Raw genomic sequence first — 19,425 nt, 5'->3', positions numbered from 1 at the left:
CTAAGTCTGGGCAGTGATTGCAAAGTGTTTTGAAAAATATCCATAACTTACACAGAAGTCCTTGGTTAAGTAAAGCTCATAACCTTTTTTTTTTCCCCAAACATAATAGACTGATTTAGGCATGTTGATATATATGATGTTAGTTAAGTAGTGTTCACATATACATGCTATTAGATAATGAGTGTTTACCTTTCCCTCTCTTTTGCTTAACAGTGATGGGCGAAACTAACAAAAAGGTCAGATTGCATAGTCGTTAAAAATTGAAGGCATATTCATTGTTCCCTTTAGCTATAACCAAAAGTTCAGGGTGTGTGGATGGCTGACCATTTCTGAGATACATCTTATATGTGTTAGAATATCTGCATATCACAAAGGTCCCAGAATGAACCTTCCACTCCTCTCTGTATCAGTCCAGCCCTCACCGTCAAAACAGCTCCTAGACCCAAGCTCAGCTCAGCCTACCAAAATGTGAACTGGGCATTGTCATTGACTTGGACATGCTTGAATTTGGGTTTCATTCCAGCCTCAGATCTCTGGGTGACACACTTAAGTCTCCTGCCCTGATGAACAATCAACTCCAAAACAGTTGTGAGCAAAGATCAGCTGCTAGGGTAGTCTGAATTCTACATAATCAGCTTATTTAATGGGGAGGAAAGAGAGGGGTTACAGGAAGCTGGGATATGGAAAAAGAAGACATACAAATACATATCAACATTTAGAGCCTAAGAAAATGAGAAAATTTGAGATACTTTTGATTTATTGTATTGATATTTTTATTTTGCTTCCTTATTTTCCTGTACCCATCTTTACATTCTGCTAAGTCCTTTTACTTTTTCATAATATTTATCTCTAACATTAGTGCTCTGTAATCACTTGAGGAAGAAGGAACAGTGGATGGTGGGTGGTGACTAGAACTCCAGGTCTGCTCCCTCATGTGCAAAGATGGAAAGGGTCAAAGGCTGAACACCCTGTTTATTTTGTAGGTAGAGATCTCGGTGCCCTTTATTTTTTTTTTTTTTTTTTTTTTTTTTTTTTTTTTTTAAAGGAAAGACAGAGAGAAGGAAGGAAGGATAGAAGGAAGGAAGGAAGGAGGAAAGGGAAACATTTTTAAACATTTTCTTGTTTTATTGTATTCTGTTTCTCCGTTTTTGTTACATGGGGTGGGGCCGGGAATCGAACCGAGGTCCTCCGGCATAGCAGGCAAGCACTTTGCCCGCTGAGCCACCGCGGCCCGCCCTCGGTGCCCTTTATTGATGAAAGAGCAGCTAACCATCATTTCTACCTTGTTTTCATTTCCTTTGAAGTATTAAAGTAGTCTGAAAGTTCAAGGTAGTACCAGCTTATATCATTTCCTGTCATCTAAAATTCACAGATGCTTTTCTGCTGCGGTCTAAACTGCTGTATTTTTCTTTTGCATCTGTTAAGTGTAGGATTGATTAATATTTGAATACTTTGAAGCATCCCTTTGTTTTGTACTGTTTTTAATAAGATCACATTCATCCATGGTATATATTCTTCTAGATTTATCTGTCCTGTATTTCTCTCCCCCCACTTATTTATGATATTTTTTAAGAAGCCAGTGTCTTCATTTTGTATCTTGCGGAGCAGGGTGTTTACTCCTGTGCCTTCTTTAGAACACCAGCTCTCTTCCCAGGCCTGCTATTTGTTGAATGATCTTGGAGGTGTTCTTTAACCTAATTTTCCACAGACTGTTTTGATGATTAAGAAAGGGAAAGTAACTAATGCTTTTCAAGTGTTTATTATGGCTTACGTATGATGAATTGGTATCATTTAATTGCTATTACTATAGCTTATTGTGTTTTTATGCCATTTTTTACTTTTGAGTCAATGCAGTCAATAAAAAGAGATGTACTTTATATACAACTCTATTGGAAGTTTACCTCAAAAGAATTACATATTCAGAAATATTCTAATATATGGAGAATATTACATAGTAGTTTGATGTATGTAAACATATTTTTTCATTGGGCATTGGAGTCACTATCAAATTGCAAACCCTCCTTCAGCATATGCCACAGCACGGTCTTCTGAGACCCTAGGAAAAATTAATCTCCAGATAGAGATGGGAACTTACTGTTGTAGAAGAAATATTTTAGTTCTTTGAGGAACGGAAAACCACAGTATGTTTTATTGTACTTGTTTAAAATTAGGACTAAAACATCTGAAATGTAACACAGTGGGTAAAGTTGGATAATTAGTGTTTGAATTTATTGCCCTTTTTGTAGTATAATACCAAAATCTAGCATATTTCATTTATGTTGGTGATTTCTACTGACATTTGAGGCAAAAGATTAGAACCCTATAAAGAAAGAAATGTACTTGCCTCCAGGTAGAGAAACTTCTCCCAGCATGATCTTTCCTCACGTGGCATTGTCTTTTTGCTACCTGCACTTCTCTCTGTGCGCGTTGCCCTTTCCTTAATAGGAAACGGGCACCTGCGCTGTGGCAGGAACTTGGCCATTTTCACCTGTTTAGAAGTATAATAGCAACTGGAGGAAAGATTAAACAAAGGCATTGTGAGATGTTATCTATACATTATAACTTGCCCACCACCTGCATAGCTAACCTGATCCAGTATTTCACGTGCACTTTGTTTTTCTCTTTTCTCATATGGAAACTAGAACAATTTTTAAAGCAAAAGTCATAATTGAAGTCAAGCATGATTCTAGCTTCTTCTGTCTCATGTAGTTGCTTACCGTTTCATGTACAAGAATTTAGCCATGAATACCAGATATTGGGATTAATCTTTTGAACTGGGAAACACAGATTGTACTCCGCTGCTTCTGATATCTTTCTGAATGTAAGAAATTTCACTAGTGTGAGGTTCTCATCAACAAAATGGTAACCGTTTAAGGGCAACATAGATTCTAGAGGACAGTTCATTTCTCATTGCTAGATGATCAAAGAATCAGCATGCCTTTATTAAAAACTTGATTTTGCAAGGCCCAGAGATTATACTGATGGGAAAACAAAGATGAAGAAAACATTTCCTCTGACCTCAAGGAACTTATAATCTGGTTGAAGGAATAAGACCCCGTAGAAATGAAACAATATTAAGTAAAAAAAAATGCCAGAGAAGTAACATGATAAATTATAAGATAAAAACTAATTGCTCAGAGTTCACCGGCCAGAAGACTTCTTATGAAGAAGCAATAACAAAAGCAGAGCTTTGAGGGATAGCAGGATTTGGGCAAGCCAAGGATATAGGTTGTAAATTCTAAATTTAGGTTTCCTTTAATTATTTCCTAGGGGCCTAGTGCTTTATTCTTAATCAGCAAATTCATTTCTGTAGGCAGCTCAGGAAGCCCAGAATCCGTATACTAAAAAATAGACAATTGATTGAAATATGATTTTACTACAAATGTGATCAGATGTAAAAACAGGTAAATTAAAAATTAATAATGATAATTTTCAGCATTTGTACCAATTTAAATAAAGATCTATATTTATATATATATTTAATGGTAGCTAGATAATATTTACAGGCAGGTTCTTCTGGCATTCTCAGTATTATATGCCTTCAGATAAAAGATGATAAAATAATAACAGCTAGCACATTATTGAACATATTTGGAATGTTTGAATTATTCAGTGTGTATTTTAAAAGTAATTTGTGTGCATGCATGTTTGTTATTTTAATCTAAATTATTTGTATCTGATTAATCTAAGACACTTAGTGAGCTGATAACATACAGAAAAATGGTCTGGGCAATAAACTTGGTTAATTTCAAATGTAGCAGAAATCAGTTGTGTGGGAGGATATGAGCTGTAATGTATTTCAAAACGCTCCTCAGTTTGACATAATATCACTAAAAATGAAAGAAAATGTATATGTTCAGAAATGGTAAAAATATAAAATGTGTTTTGTATAGACTAATGTATTTAGTATCCAGAGATAGTTTTCAAAATGCGTTAAGTAGGAAATTGCCAATTTATTTGAGCCATTTTTCCATTTTTCATTACATTGCTTGTGAACTATATCTCTGCTCCCAGTAAAGACTTCTGAAGTTAGCATTTGGAAGACTCCAGGTAAAATGAATTTATTGACAAATTTATTTCTTCTGATTTGTCCATTGCAGTATCTTCCACATTTATAAAGCTTGTTGGAAAGTCTGACTAATGAAGGACTTCAAATCTATAATGATTTTGCTATAAGTCACAGAGAACCATACATCAGATTGAAAGATTAGGGAGCTAAAATTTATTAATCCTATACTGGACTCTAAGGAGTCTTTAATTGCAATCAACAAAAATTGGCCACAACTGAAAAAAAAAAAGGCATATATTGGAACAATTGAGGGTAACTTCCAAAATCAAAGGAAAAGTTGAAAAGCCAGTCTTTGGGAAAACAGGGGAGTAAGGTTCCTCTATAAATTTGAGTAGCAGGAGTAAGTACAGAGTCTTTTCAGGAAGATGCCAGCAGGATGAACCAGCCTCAAATCACTTTTTTTTTTTTTGCATATTTCCCTCTGTGCAAAATTTCTGTTTCTTGTAGAGTGTATTAGTCTGTCTCGAAATATGTGTCTGTCTCTTACTCAGGCAATTCTGAACACCTGGAAGGAAAGTACCATCCAGTTGCAGGTTATAGGGAGAGTTTAAACCAATGGAAAATCGAGTTGCCATTATCAGGAGAGGGTTTCAGGATGCCATCTGCTGTCACTACGTACTTGACTAAATATTTCACTTTGAAGATATTTACCTCCCATTAGAGCCCTCTAAGGCAAATATTGTTAATCCTATGTCAAAAATAAGCAAACGTCCCTTGGTCACACAGTTAGAGCATGTGATTCTAGGGTTTCTGTGTATAAACCTTACAACAACACAACTTGTACAATCCTCACACACATACATACAAGGTGATTTCTCATTTTTAGATTTAACACTGGATTTTTTTAATGAGTTACTGTGTAAGATCTCTTCTACAGCTAGATAAAGAAGAGGGCTGAGACCATGCCCTGTAGATCTATGTATTCCTAGTTCACTGCACATAGTAATAGTGGAGAGAGGTTAAGGTTTCAATTCAAATGATTTAGCTGTTTCTAGTCAAATGAGTTCATTGTCACTCCTTACATTATCTTTTGCTATTTTTTTTAAGTAGTGTAGATACATTTTTGTTAACTACTCCAATGGAATACACATTCTATTCGTGGACATTGACATGAAAATTTATAGCTGGGTGATACAAATGCCCCTTGTAACTATTAAGAAGAGCATATTTGTTTGTTCTCTACAGTTAAGTAATAGTAACAGGAGTGTATTAGGCACTTCCTTCTGGAGCAGATGTGCAGTGAACTAGGAATACATAGATCTACAGGGCATGGTCTCAGCCCTCTTGTTTATCTAGCTGTAGAAGAGATCTTACACAGTAACTCATTAAAAAAATCCAGTGTTAAATCTAGAAATGAGAAATCACCTTGTACAAGTTTCTCATTTTGCAGAAGACTACAGATGGCATCTGAAAAGCCCCCATCAGCATGGTGGGTTAATGACCTGGTCATGGCAGGAAGTATTGTCTGCTCATTCCCATCCCATGGTTGCTGCTGATGTAGCATGAGGAACAGGGGGTGAAGTGGCAGTGACCATGCCCATGGCAGGATTCCTTAAGAAGGCATATTTGCAATGTCAGTGGAAGCTGCTTAGTGCCAAAAGTTAATCCTGAGGGAATGGTAGGATGAAGATAATTGGACAGGAGGAGAGATGGGACAGAGGAGGGCCAACATAAGAGGCACAGAGATGGGGATGCACATGGTATTTCTTTCATCAGCTAATGTTGGTTTGACTGACTTAGGGGATTAGAGAGGAGAGCAGTGGGGGAAAAAGTGAAAAGAGCAGGATCATAGAGTCATAGGTGGCAAGACACTTAAAAGCTCATTTAGAGTTAAAAGAGTGTACCAGAAAGATGGCTGAGAGAGACAGGGCTCTGAGGCTTGGCTCCACCAAATGCCAGTGGTGAGGCTTTAGGGTTCAGTACCAAAATACAGCGGTAATAGGAATTGAGCTTGGTTGGTAAGAGCAAAGATTAACACTAACAACTTACTAATGAGCAATCTGTAGCTGGACAGAAAAGGACTGATAATTTGGCACTAAAATGACATCGAGGACTTTGTTTCTTTTGTCAAGCACTCTTCACTTCACTTTTATAAGGTGGCTTGTGAACTTCTTTCCATTGCGCTCTTATCCCAGGTGAGAGAAAGAAAAAGGGGCAAAAATCAACTGCCTGCTGGATTACTTATAATATTTCACTTTTTGATGTTCAAAGCTAAATATGCAGCCTGAATATTTTGCTTATGCGTGATTTTATGCCTTCATTTACATATTTGTGTTTTGGTGACTTGTATTAATAGTCTCTCCTAAGTTAGGTTTTCTTGCTCCTGGTTCTTATTTTCAAGAAATTTAAAAAAAAAAATGTATGGCTGGATTTCAGTGAGGCCTGTCCCCCAAAATTTCTTTTGCATCTCATTTGCTAGAATTTAGATAGTAGGTATGCTGGTTTGAAAGGATGTATTGTCCCCTAGAAAAGCCATGTTTTAATCTAAATCCCATTTCATAAAGGCAGAATGATCCCTGTTCAATACTGTATGTTTGAAACTGTAATCAGATCATCTCCCTGGAGATGTGATTTAAAAATCAGAGGGGTTGATAAACTGGATTAGGTGACCACATGTCTCTACCCATTTGGGTGGGTCTTGATTAGTTTCTGAAGTCCTATAAAAGGGGAAATGTTTTGGAGAATGAGAGTGATTCAGAGAGAGCAGAGCAGAATGACATAGCCATGAGAAGCAGAGTCCACCAGCCAATGACCTTTGGAGATGAAGAAGAAAAATGCCTCCTGGGGGGCTTCATGAAGCAGGAAGCCAGGAGAAGAAGCTAGCAGATGATGCCATGTTCACTATGTGCCCTTCCAGATGGCAGAGGAACTCTGTGTTCACCATGTGCCCTTCCACTTGAGAAAGAAACCCTGAACTTCATCGGCTTTCTTGAACCAAGGTATCTTTCCCTGTATGCCTTAGATTGGACCTTTCTATAGAGTTGCTTTAATTGGGATATTTTCTTGGCCTTAGAACTTTAAACTGGCAACTTATTAAATTCCCCCTTTTAGAAGCCATTCTGTTTCTGGTATATTCCATTCCGGCAGCTAGCAAACTAGAACAGTAGGGTACCTCCTCTATTGGAACACTTGCAAATGTAGATTTTCAGCTGGACACCTTGCCCAGTCTAAAAAAGGGCAGGGTTCTGTTGATAAGAATTAAGGGGAAGAAGATGCAGGGCATGCAAATAGAGAAGTGTCTGTCACACAAAACAGTACATATTTGTTTTGAGGATTAGGAAAAGTGTAAAGTATGTTTTAAAAATCACTACATTCAGAAAATGGAAAAGTTCTAGAAGGATAGTTTTGGAGAAAAGCTGACAGATTTGCTTTTAGATACACTGAGCTTGGGTTGAATGTGTTGCGGGCAACTGGAGCAATTTACAGAATCTCAGGAAAAGAATTGAAGGTGGATATTGAGATTTAGAGCTGCCTTCATAAAACACAGATCAGGCAGAAGTTTTAACTGCTGTTGCTGCACAAAATATGGATATGACCTCCCTACTTGGCAACTAAAAGAGGACCATTATTTTAGGCAGTCATTTGCAGGAGCTGGGGGGTTAGATGGGGCTACACAAGCCTCCTGGTATCAGAAGTTACACTGAAGTTAGCTTTGGGTCATGAAAAAAGAAACACCCATCCTCCTCCTCCTTCCAGTTCAGCCTCCAGTTGACTCTGGCACATTTTCATTACTCCAAAACGAAAGGAAAAACCCCATACCCCTTAGCAGTCACCTCTCAATCCCTCTATCCTCCCCCAGCCCTCCATTACCTCTAATACAATTGTCTCAATAGATATATTTATATTCACATTTAATATGAATGGAATCATATTATATATAATGCTTTGTGTCCGGTTTCTTTTAATGCTTAATTTTTTTTTAGATTAGGAAAGTTGTAGCTTTACATAAAAGTCATGTAAAAATACAATGATCCCATATTGCTCCCTGTTGTTGACACTTTGCATTGTTGCGGTACCTTTGTTAGAACTGATAAAAAAATATTAAAATATTATTATTAATTATCATCCATAGTTTGCATTACGTGTATTTTTCCTCTATGCCATCCTGTTATTAATATTTTCCAACAGTGATGTGTGTTTGTTATAATTTATGAAAGAGCATTTCTAAATTTGCACTATTAACCCAGTCATCATCCACAGCAGGGTTCCCTGTGTTATATTGACACGTGCTTTATCATCTAACTTGCCTCCCTCTAACACACACAACCTGAAATTTCTTTCAAGCATATACACATACATAATTCAGTGCCTTTAATTACACTCCCAAAAATGTGCTACATCCCCACTATCCATTTCCAAACATTGCCAATTAACCTAATTAGAAATTCTGCACAAATTAATCATCTCCCTGTTATATACTGCCATTTTTAATTTTTTATTTATTTATTTATTTTTTTTATTAATTAAGGGAAAAAAAGAAATTAACCCAACATTTAGAAATCATACCATTCTACATATGCAATCAGTAATTCTTAACATCATCACATAGATGCATGATCATCATTTCTTAGTACATTTGCATCGGTTTAGAAGAACTAGCAACACAACAGAAAAAGATATAGGATGTTAATATAGAGAAAAAAATAAAAGTAATGATAATAGTAAAAAAAACAAAAAAAACCTATAGCTCAGATGCAGCTTCATTCAGTGTTTTAACATGATTACTTTACAATTAGGTATTATTCTGCTGTCCATTTTTGAGTTTTTGTATCTAGTCCTGTTGCACAGTGTGTATCCCTTCAGCTCCATTTACCCATTATCTTACCCTATTTCTAACTCCTGCTGGACTCTATTACCAATGACATATTCCAAGTTTATTCTCTAATGTCGGTTCACATCAGTGGGACCATACAGTATTTGTCCTTTAGTTTTTGGCTAGACTCACTCAGCATAATGTTCTCTAGGTCCATCCATGTTATTACATGCTTCAAAAGTTTATCCAGTCTTAAAGCTGCATAATATTCCATCGTATGTATATACCACAGTTTGTTTAGCCACTCTTCTGTTGATGGACATTTTGGCTGTTTCCATCTCTTTGCAATTGTAAATAACGCTGCTATAAACATTGGTGTGCAAATGTCCGTTTGTGTCTTTGCCCTGAAGTCCTTTGAGTAGATTCCCAGCAATGGTATTGCTGGGTCGTATGGCAATTCTATATTCAGCTTTTTGAGGAACCGCCAAACTGCCTTCCACAGTGGTTGCACCATTTGACATTCCCACCAACAGTGGATAAGTGTGCCTCTTTCTCCGCATCCTCTCCAGCACTTGTCATTTTCTGTTTTGTTGATAATGGCCATTCTGGTGGGTGTGAGATGATATCTCATTGTGGTTTTGATTTGCATTTCTCTAATGGCCAGGGACATTGAGCATCTCTTCATGTGCCTTTTGGCCATTTGTATTTCCTCTTCTGATAGGTGTCTGTTCAAGTCTTTTTCCCATTTTGTAATTGGGTTGGCTGTCTTTTTGTTGTTGAGTTGAACAATCTCTTTATAAATTCTGGATACTAGACCTTTATCTGATACGTCATTTCCAAATATTGTCTCCCATTGTGTAGGCTGTCTTTCTACTTTCTTGATGAAGTTCTTTGATGCACAAAAGTGTTTAATTTTGAGGAGCTCCCATTTATTTATTTCTTTCCTCAGTGCTCTTGCTTTAGGTTTAAGGTCCATAAAACCGCCTCCAATTGTAAATTTCATAAGGTATCTCCCTACATTTTCCTCTAACTGTTTTATGGTCTTAGACCTAATGTTTAGATCTTTGATCGATTTTGAGTTAACTTTTGTATAAGGTATGAGATATGGGTCTTCTTTCATTCTTTTGCATATGGATATCCAGTTCTCTAGGCACCATTTATTGAAGAGACTGTTCTGTCCCAGGTGAGTTGGCTTGACTGCCTTATCAAAGATCAAATGTCCATAGATGAGAGGGTCTATATCTGAGCATTCTATTCGATTTCATTGGTCGATATATCTATCTTTATGCCAATACCATGCTGTTTTGACCACTGTGGCTTCATAATATACCTTAAAGTCAGGCAGCATGAGACTTCCAGCTTCGTTTTTTTTCCTCAAGATGTTTTTAGCAATTCGGGGCACCCTGCCCTTCCAGATAAATTTGCTTATTGGTTTTCCTATTTCTGAAAAATAAGTTGTTGGGATTTTGATTGGTATTGCATTGACTCTGTAAATCAATTTAGGTAGGATTGACATCTTAACTATATTTAGTCTTCCAATCCATGAACACGGTATGCCCTTCCATCTATTTAGGTCTTCTGTGATTTCTTTTAACAGTTTTTTGTAGTTTTCTTTATATAGGTTTTTTGTCTCTTTAGTTAAATTTATTCCTAGGTATTTTATTCTTTAGTTGCAATTGTAAATGGGATTCGTTTCTTGATTTCCCGCTCAGCTTGTTCATTACTAATGTTGATCTTGTAACCTGCTACTTTGCTGTACTCATTTATTAGCTCTAGTAGTTTTGTTGTGGATTTTTCCGGGCTTTTGACGTATAGTATCATATCGTCTGCAAACAGTGATAGTTTTACTTCTTCCTTTCCAATTTTGATGCCTTGTATTTCTTTTTCTTGTCTAATTGCTCTGGCTAGAACCTCCAACACAATGTTGAATAATAGTGGTGATAGTGGACATCCTTGTCTTGTTCCTGATCTTAGGGGGAAAGTTTTCAATTTTTCCCCATTGAGGATGATATTAGCTGTGGGTTTTTCATATATTCCCTCTATCATTTTAAGGAAGTTCCCTTGTGTTCCTATCTTTTGAAGTGTTTTCAACAGGAAAGGATGTTGAATCTTGTCAAATGCCTTCTCTGCATCAATTGAGATGATCATGTGAGTTTTCTGCTTTGATTTGTTGATATGGTATATTACATTAATTGATTTTCTTATGTTGAACCATCCTTGCATACCTGGGATGAATCCTACTTGGTCATGATGTATAATTCTTTTAATGTGTTGCTGGATACGATTTGCTAGAATTTTATTGAGGATTTTTGCATCTATATTCATTAGAGAGATTGGTCTGTAGTTTTCTTTTTTTGTAATATCTTTGCCTGGTTTTGGTATGAGGGTGATGTTGGCTTCATAGAATGAATTAGGTAGCTTTCCCTCCACTTCGATTTTTTTGAAGAGTTTGAGGAGAGTTGGTACTAATTCTTTCTGGAACGTTTGGTAGAATTCACATGTGAAGCCATCTGGTCCTGGACTTTTCTTTTTAGGAAGGTTTTGAATGACTGATTCAGTTTCTTTACTTGTGATTGGTTTGTTGAGGTCATCTATTTCTTCTTGAGTCAAAGTTGGTTGTTCATGGATTTCCAGGAACCCGTCCATTTCATCTAAATTGTTGTGTTTATTAGCGCAAAGTTGTTCATAGTATCCTGTTATTACCTCCTTTATTTCTGTGAGGTCAGTAGTTATGTCTCCTCTTCCATTTCTGATCTTATTTATTTACATCCTCTCTCTTCTTCTTTTTGTCAATCTTGCTAAGGGCCCATCAATCTTTTTGATTTTCTCATAGAACCAACTTCTGGTCTTATTGATTTTCTCTATTGTTTTCAATTTCATTTATTTCTGCTCTAATCTTTGTTATTTCTTTCTTTTGCTTGCTTTGGGATTCGTTTGCTGTTCTTTCTCCAGTTCTTCCAAGTGGACAGTTAATTCCTGAATTTTTGCCTTTGCTTCTTTTCTGATATAGGCATTTAGGGCAATAAATTTCCCTCTTAGCACTGCCTTTGCTGCGTCCCATAAGTTTTGATATGTTGTGTTTTCATTTTCATTCGCCTCGAGGTATTTACTAATTTCTCTTGCAATTTCTTCTTTGACCCACTCGTTGTTTAAGAGTGTGTTGTTGAGCCTCCACGTATTTGTGAATTTTCTGGCACTTCGCCTATTATTGATTTCCATCTTCATTCCTTTATGATCCGAGAAAGTGTTGTGTATGGTTTCAATCTTTTTAAATTTGTTAAGACTTGCTTTGTGACCCAGCATATGGTCTCTCTTTGAGAATGATCCATGAGCACTTGAGAAAAAGGTGTATCCTGCTGTTGTGGGATGTAATGTCCTATAAATGTCTGTTAAGTCTAGCTCCTTTATAGTAATATTCAGATTCTCTATTTCTTTATTGATCCTCTGTCTAGATGTTCTGTCCATTGATGAGAGTGGTGAATTGAAGTCTCCAACTATTACGGTATATGTGTCTATTTCCCTTTTCAGTGTTTGCAGTGTATTCCTCACATGTTTTGGGGCATTCTGGTTCGGTGCGTAAATATTTATGATTGTTATGTCTTCTTGTTTAATTGTTCCTTTTATTAGTAGATAGTATCCTTCTTTGTCTCTTTTAACTGTTTTACATTTGAAGTCTAATTTGTTGGATATTAATATAGCCACTCCTGCTATTTTCTGGTTGTTATTTCCCAACCTTTCAGTTTCAACCTATGTTTATCTTTGGGTCTAAGATGTGTTTCCTGTACGCAGTATATGGAAGGATCCTGTTTTTTAATCCATTTTGCCAGTCTGTGTCTTTTGATTGGGAAATTCAGTCCATTAACATTTAGTGTTATTACTGTTTGGATAATATTTTCCTCTACCATTTTGCCTTTTGTATTATATATATCATATCTGACTTTCCTTCTTTCTACACTCTTCTCCATACCTCTCTCTTCTGTCTTTTTGTATCTGACTCTAGTGCTCCCTTTAGTATTTCTTACAGAGCTGGTCTCTTGGTCACAAATTCTCTCAGTGACTTTTTGTCTGATAATGTTTTAATTTCTCCCTCATTTTTGAAGGACAGTTTTGCTGGATATAGGAGTCTTGGTTGGCAGTTTTTCTCTTTTAGTAATTTAAATATATCATCCCCCTGTCTTCTAACTTCCATGGTTTCTGCTAAGAAATCTACACATAGTCTTACTGGGTTTCCCTTGTATGTGATGGATTGTTTTTCTCTTGCTGCTTTCAAGATCCTCTCTTTCTCTTTGACCTCTGACATTCTAACTAGTAAATGTCTTGGAGAACGCCTATTTGATTCCAATTTCTTTGGGGTGCGCTGCACTTCTTGGATCTGTAATTTTAGGTCTTTCATAAGAGTTGGGAAATTTTCAGTGATAATTTCTTCCATTAGTTTTTCTCCTCCTTTTCCCTTCTCTTCGCCTTCTGGGACACCCACAACATGTATATTTGTGCGGTTCATATTGTCCTTGAGTTCCCTGATACCCTGTTCAAATTTTTCCATTCTTTTCCCAATAGTTTCTGTTTCTTTTTGGAATTCAGATGTTCCATCCTCCAAATCACTAATTCTATCTTCTGTCTCTTTAAATCTATCATTGTAGGTATCCATTGTTTTTTCCATCTTTTCTACTTTATCCTTCACTTCCATAAGTTCTGTGATTTGTATTTTCAGTTTTTCTGTTTCTTCTTTTTGTTCAGCCCATGTCTTCTTCATGTCCTCCCTCAATTTATCGATTTCGTTTTTGAAGAGGTTTTCCATTTCTGTTCGTATATTCAGCATTAGTTGTCTCAGCTCCTGTATCTCATTTGAACTATTGGTTTGTTCCTTTGACTGGGCCATATTTTCAATTTTTTGAGCGTGATCCGTTATCTTCTGCTGGCGTCTGGGCATTTCATCAGATTTCCCTGGGTGCTGGACCCAACAATTTGGAAGATTTTTCTGTGAAATCTCTGGGATCTGTTTTTCTTATCCTGCCCAGTAGGTGGCGCTCGTGCCACACGTTTGTCTGCGGGTCCCACCAGTGAAAGGTGCTGTGGGTCCTTTAACTTTGGAAAACTCTCGCCATGGGGGAGATTCACCAACCGAAGTGGCTTGAAAGAGTGCCAGCCGGCCCGGGGGTTCGAACACGGGGAGGGTCGCCGGCCACCGCAGCCCGTGAGAGCACCCGTCCGAATTTCCTAGTCGGCCCGGGGCGCCAAGCGTGGCGGGAGGGTGCCAGCTGCCGTGGCCTGGGAGAGTGCACTGTTCCCAGCCGGACCGGGAAGTCACGTGTTTGGAAGGGACCCACCCGGTCACTGTTCTCCGCGGCCTGGGGATTTCCGATCCAATTCTCTCAGTTGGTCCAGGGGGCCGTGCGTGGTGGGGGCGCCAGCCGCCGCGGCTTGAGGGGACCACTTGCCCAATTGTCCCAGCTGGCCCGGGAAGGAGGAAGGGAGGGACTCTGGCCGCTTGCCGCCCCGCCCGGGAAAGCCCGCGCCCCTCGGCGATCTCACCGGAGCGGGTTCTCTCAGTCAGTCAGCCGTTCCAGGATGGGGTACGCTGTCTTTTTGATCTGTGTCGTGGCTCCGGGAGCTGTTCTGTATCGTTTCTACTCCCCTAGTAGCTGTTCTGGAGGAGGAACTAAGATCCGCGCGTCTTACTAAGCCGCCATCTTCTCCAGAAGTCCCATTTTAAATTTTAACCCCGAGTTTGCTTATTGTAAGTAGTTCATATACATAAGATCATGTAATATTTGTTCTTTTGTTTCTGGTTTATTTCGCTCAAAATAATGTCTTCAAGTTTTATCCCTGTTGTCACAGTCATCAGGACTGCATTCCATCTTCCCAGCAGAACACTATTCCACCATCTATGTATGTATGTGTGTGCGGATACACACTTCATTTTGTTTATCCATTCATCAGTAGATGGGCACTTGAGTTGCTTCCATTTGTTGGCAATAGTCAATAATGCTGCTATGAACAACGGTATGTAAATGTCTGTCTGAGTTCCTGCTTTCAGTTCTTCTAGGTATATGCTAGCAGTAGGATTGCTAGATCATAAAGTCCATACTTAGCTTCCTGAAGAACTGCCAAACTGTCTTCCATAGTAGCTGCCCTTTTTTTTTGTTTTACTTTCATTCCAGCAGTGAATGAATGTTCCTATTACTCTACCTCCTCTCCAACACTTGTAGTTTTGATTTTGTTTTTAATAGCAACTTTTAGTAGATGTGAACTCTATCTCATTGTACTTTTGATTTGCATTTCCCTAATAGCTGGTGATGTTGAGCATCTTTTCACATACTCTTTAGCCATTTGTATTGCCTTGTTGAAAAAGGTCTTATTCAAGTCTTTTGACCATTTTTAAGTTGGGTTATTTGTCTTTTTATTGTTGAGTTTCAGGCTTATTTTATATATTCTGGTAATTAAACCCTTATCAGATAAGTGGTTCCAAATATTTTCTCCCATTGAGTAGGCTATCTTTTCACTTTATTGACAAAGTTGTTTGAGGCACTAAGTTTTTAATTTTGAGTTGGTCCCATTTATATATCTTTCCTTTCATTGCGTGTACTTTGGGTGTAAATTCTAAGAAACTATTGCCTACCACAAATCTTGAAGATGCTTCCTTATGTTTTTGTCTAGCAGTTTTGTGCTCCTGATTCTTATATTTAGTCCTTTTTTCAAAGTTGTGAGAAAGGGGTCCTTTTTCATTCTTTTGCATATGGATGAATAGTTCTCCAAGCACCAATTGTTGAAGAGGCTGTTCTGTCCAAATTCAGTGAACTTGGTGTCCTAGTCAAACTGGCCATAGTTCTGAGGGTCTACCTTTGAACTCTCAATTTGATTCCATTGCTTAATATATCTATATTTATGCCATGACAGGCTATTTGGACCACTGTAGCTTTCTAATATGCTTTAAAGTCAGGAAATATGAGTCCTCCTACTTCATTCTTATTTTTCAAGATGTTATTGGTTATAAGGCCTCTTTTCCTTCCAGATAAATTTGGTAATTGGGTGTTCCATTTCTTCAAATTAGGATGTTGAAATTTTGCTTGGGATTGTGTTGAATTGGGATTGTGCTGAATCTGTAAATTAATTTGGTAGTATTGATATCTTAACATATTTGTTATTCCAACCCATAAAAAATGGAATGTGATTTATTTATTTAGGTGTTTTTTTTTTATTTCTTTTGCAATGTTTTAGAGTTTTTTATGTACAAGACCTTTACATCCTTGGCTAAACTTATTCCTAGTTATTTGATTATTTTAGTTCCTATTATAGTGTTTTTTTGTTTGCTTTTTCACATGGGCAGGCACTGGGAAGCAAACCTGCGTCTCTGGAATGGCAGGCGAGAACTCTGCTGCTGAGCCACCATTGCCCTAATTCCTATTATAAAATGGAAATTTTTCTTGATTTCTTCATCAGATTGCTCATTCCTAGTGTATAGAAACACTACTAATTTTTGTGCTGCTCTTGTATCCCGCCACTTTATTGCTTTCATTTACTAGCTCTAGTGTTTGTTGTAGACTTTTCTGGACTTTCTACATGTTGGATCATATCATATCTCCAAATAGTAAAAGTTTTATTCCTTCCTTTACAATTTGGGTGCCTATTTATTTATTTTCTTGCTTAACTGCTTAGAACTTTGACACAATATTGAATAACAGTTGTGATAGTGAGCATCCTTGTCTTGTTCCAGATAATTAGAGGGAAAGCTTTCAGTCTTTCACCATTGAGTACAGTGTTAGCTGTAGGTTTTTCATATATGCCTTTTATAATGTTGAAGAGATTTACTTCTATTCCTATCTTTTGAAGTGGTTTTATCAAGAGAGGATGCTGGATTTTGTCAAATGCCTTCCCTGCATAAATCAAGAGGATATGTGTTATTTACCCTTTGATTTGCTGATGTAGTATATTAAATTGATTGATTTTCTAGTGTTAAGCCACCCTTGCATACCTGGGATAAAAACCACTTGATTGTGTTATATAATTCTTTTAATAGAGCTGTTGTATTTGATTTACACGTTTTTTTTTTTGTTTTGTTTTGAGGATTTTTGCATCTATGTTTGTTAGAGAAATTGGTATGTAATTTTCTTTATTGTGGGATCTTAATCAGGCTTTAGTATTAGGGTTATGTTAGCTTTCTAGAATGAGTTAGGTCATGTTACTTCCTTGTAATCGTTATGTACCCCAGAAAAGCCATGCTCTTTTAATCCAGTCTTGTGAGTACAGATTTATTGTGGTTAGGATCTTTTGATTAGGTTGAGTTTTGGTTTGCTAAAGCTGCTAGAATGCAATGTACCTGAAATATAATGACTTTTTAAAAGGGAATTTATGAAGTTGCAAGTGTACAGTTCTAAGGCCATAAAAATGTCCAAACTAAGGCATCTAGAGAAAGATACCTTGACTCAAGAAAGGCAAATAGGTCCAGAAAACCCCGGTCAGCTGGGAAGATGCTGGCCTTTGGCTTCTCGAACAGCTTTCTTGGGGGATTTTTCTTTCTGCAGCACAAGGTCTGGGTCTTGTGTTGAATCTGTGGGCTATGTTGGCTCTGAAGCTTTTTCCAAAATGGTTCATGCTTAAAGGGCTCCAGTAAGTGACCCACCTTGAATAGGGAGACACATCTCCATGTAAACCATCTAATCAGAAGGTCCCACCCACAACTGAATGGGTCATATCTCCATCGAAACAACTTAATAAAAAATATACCCCATCCAGCAATACTGAATCAGGATTAAAGAACATGGCTTTTAGGGGTACACAACAGATTCAAGCCAGCACAGGTTGTTTCCATGGAGGTGTGACCCATCTAATTGTATGTGGAATCTTTTGATTAGATTATTTCCATGGAAATGTGACCCAACCCATTCAAGGTGGATCTTAATTAGTTTACCAGAGTCCTTAAAAGAGCCAAAACAGAGAGCAGATGCCTCGACACAGACATTGGGAAATGCTTGGAGTGCCAACATAGAAAGCCATTGGATTCGAAAGCTGAAAGCAATGCAACCTGAGAGTAAAGGGGCAGGAGATGCCAGCCACTTGCTATTATACCTGATAGAGAAACCCCAGACATTATTGGCCTTTGTTGAGTGTGGATATCCTCTTGTTGATGCCTTAATTTGCACACTTTTATGGCCTTAGAGCTGTAAACTTGTAACTTAAAAGAATCTTCATTGTAAAAGCCCATTCCATTCTGGTATGTTGTATTCCGGCAGTTTTAGCAAACCAAAACACTCCTCTTTAGTTTTTCATCAGAATTTGAGCAGTATTGGTATTACTTCTTCTTGGAATAATTGGTTGGTAAAATTCACCTATGAAGTCATCTGATCCTGGGATTTTCTTTTTGGAGATGTATGATGACTGATTCAGTCTCATTACTTGTAGTTGGCTTGTTGAGGTCTTATATTTCTTTTAGGTTCAGTGTAAGTTGTTCGTATGTTTCTAGGAATTTGTCCATTTCATTTACATGGTCTAATTTGTTGGCATACATTCATTCAAAGTATCCTTTTATTAATATCCCCCTTTCATATCTGATTTTATTTATTTGCATCATCTAATTTTTTTTCTTTGTCAGGTAAGCTAATGTTTTGTCAATGTTATTGATCCTCTCAATGGACCTATCTTTTGTTTTGTTAATTCTCTCTATTTTATTTTATTGTCAATTTAATTTATTTCTGTCCTAATCTTTGTTATTTCTTTCCTTCTGCTTGCTTTGGGATTAGTTTGCTCTTCTTTTTTCTAGTTCCTCTGGTTGTGAAGTGTTAGGTCTTAAGTTTTTGTTCTTTTTTTTAATGTAGGTGTTTTGGGCTATAAATTTCCCTCAGCACTGCATCCCATAAGTTTTAATGTGTTGTGTTCTCATTTCCACTTGTCTAAAGACATTTACTGATATATCTTGTAATTTCTCCTTTGACCCAATGATCATTAGAAAGTGTGTTCATTAGCCTCCATATATTTGTGAATTTTCTAGTTCTCTGCCTGTTCTTAATTTCCAGCTTCATTCCATTATGTTCACATAAAATGCTTTGTATTGAGACTTTTTTTAGGATCCAAATATGTAGCCTATCCTGGAGAGTGATGAGCACTTGAGAATAATGTATATATTTCAGTTTGATGGTATAAAGTTCTATATATGTCTGTTTAATTATCATGTTATTCAAATTCTCTACTTTATTACTGATCCTGTATCTAGATGTCTTATCCATTGATGAGAGTGGTGTATTGAAATCTCCAGAGATTATTGTACATACTTCTATTTCTCCTTTCAATTTTGCCAATGTCTGCCTCATGTTTTGGGCCACCCTGGTTAGATGCATAAATATTTATTATTATTTCTTTTTGTTCATTGGCCCTTTTATTAATATATAATGTTCTTTGTTTCATAACAGTTTTGCATTTAAAGTCTATTTTATCTGCTCTTAATGTAGCTACCCCAACTCTCTTTTGGTACTGTTTGACAGGCTCTCAGCTTCTATATATTTTAAACTTTCCTTCATTTTTGGGTAAAGAATTCTTGACTGGCAGTTTTCTCTTTCAGTAACTTAAATATATATACCATTGCCTTCTCGTCTCCATGGTTTCTGATAGG

The 19,425-nt window shown here is 37.1% G+C and overlaps 1 protein-coding gene across 1 annotated transcript in view; it reads left to right on the top strand.

Moving 5' to 3' along the window:
* Positions 1-19,425, top strand: part of CDH7 (cadherin 7) — a 128,841-nt gene that overhangs the window by 80,064 nt on the left and 29,352 nt on the right. The gene's annotated exons all lie outside the window — the stretch shown is intronic.

This window comes from Tamandua tetradactyla, chromosome 18 (assembly GCF_023851605.1).
Source record: "Tamandua tetradactyla isolate mTamTet1 chromosome 18, mTamTet1.pri, whole genome shotgun sequence".
In the NCBI taxonomy this organism is placed as follows: Eukaryota; Metazoa; Chordata; class Mammalia; order Pilosa; family Myrmecophagidae; genus Tamandua; species Tamandua tetradactyla.
This window is presented reverse-complemented; position numbering and strand designations above follow the sequence as displayed.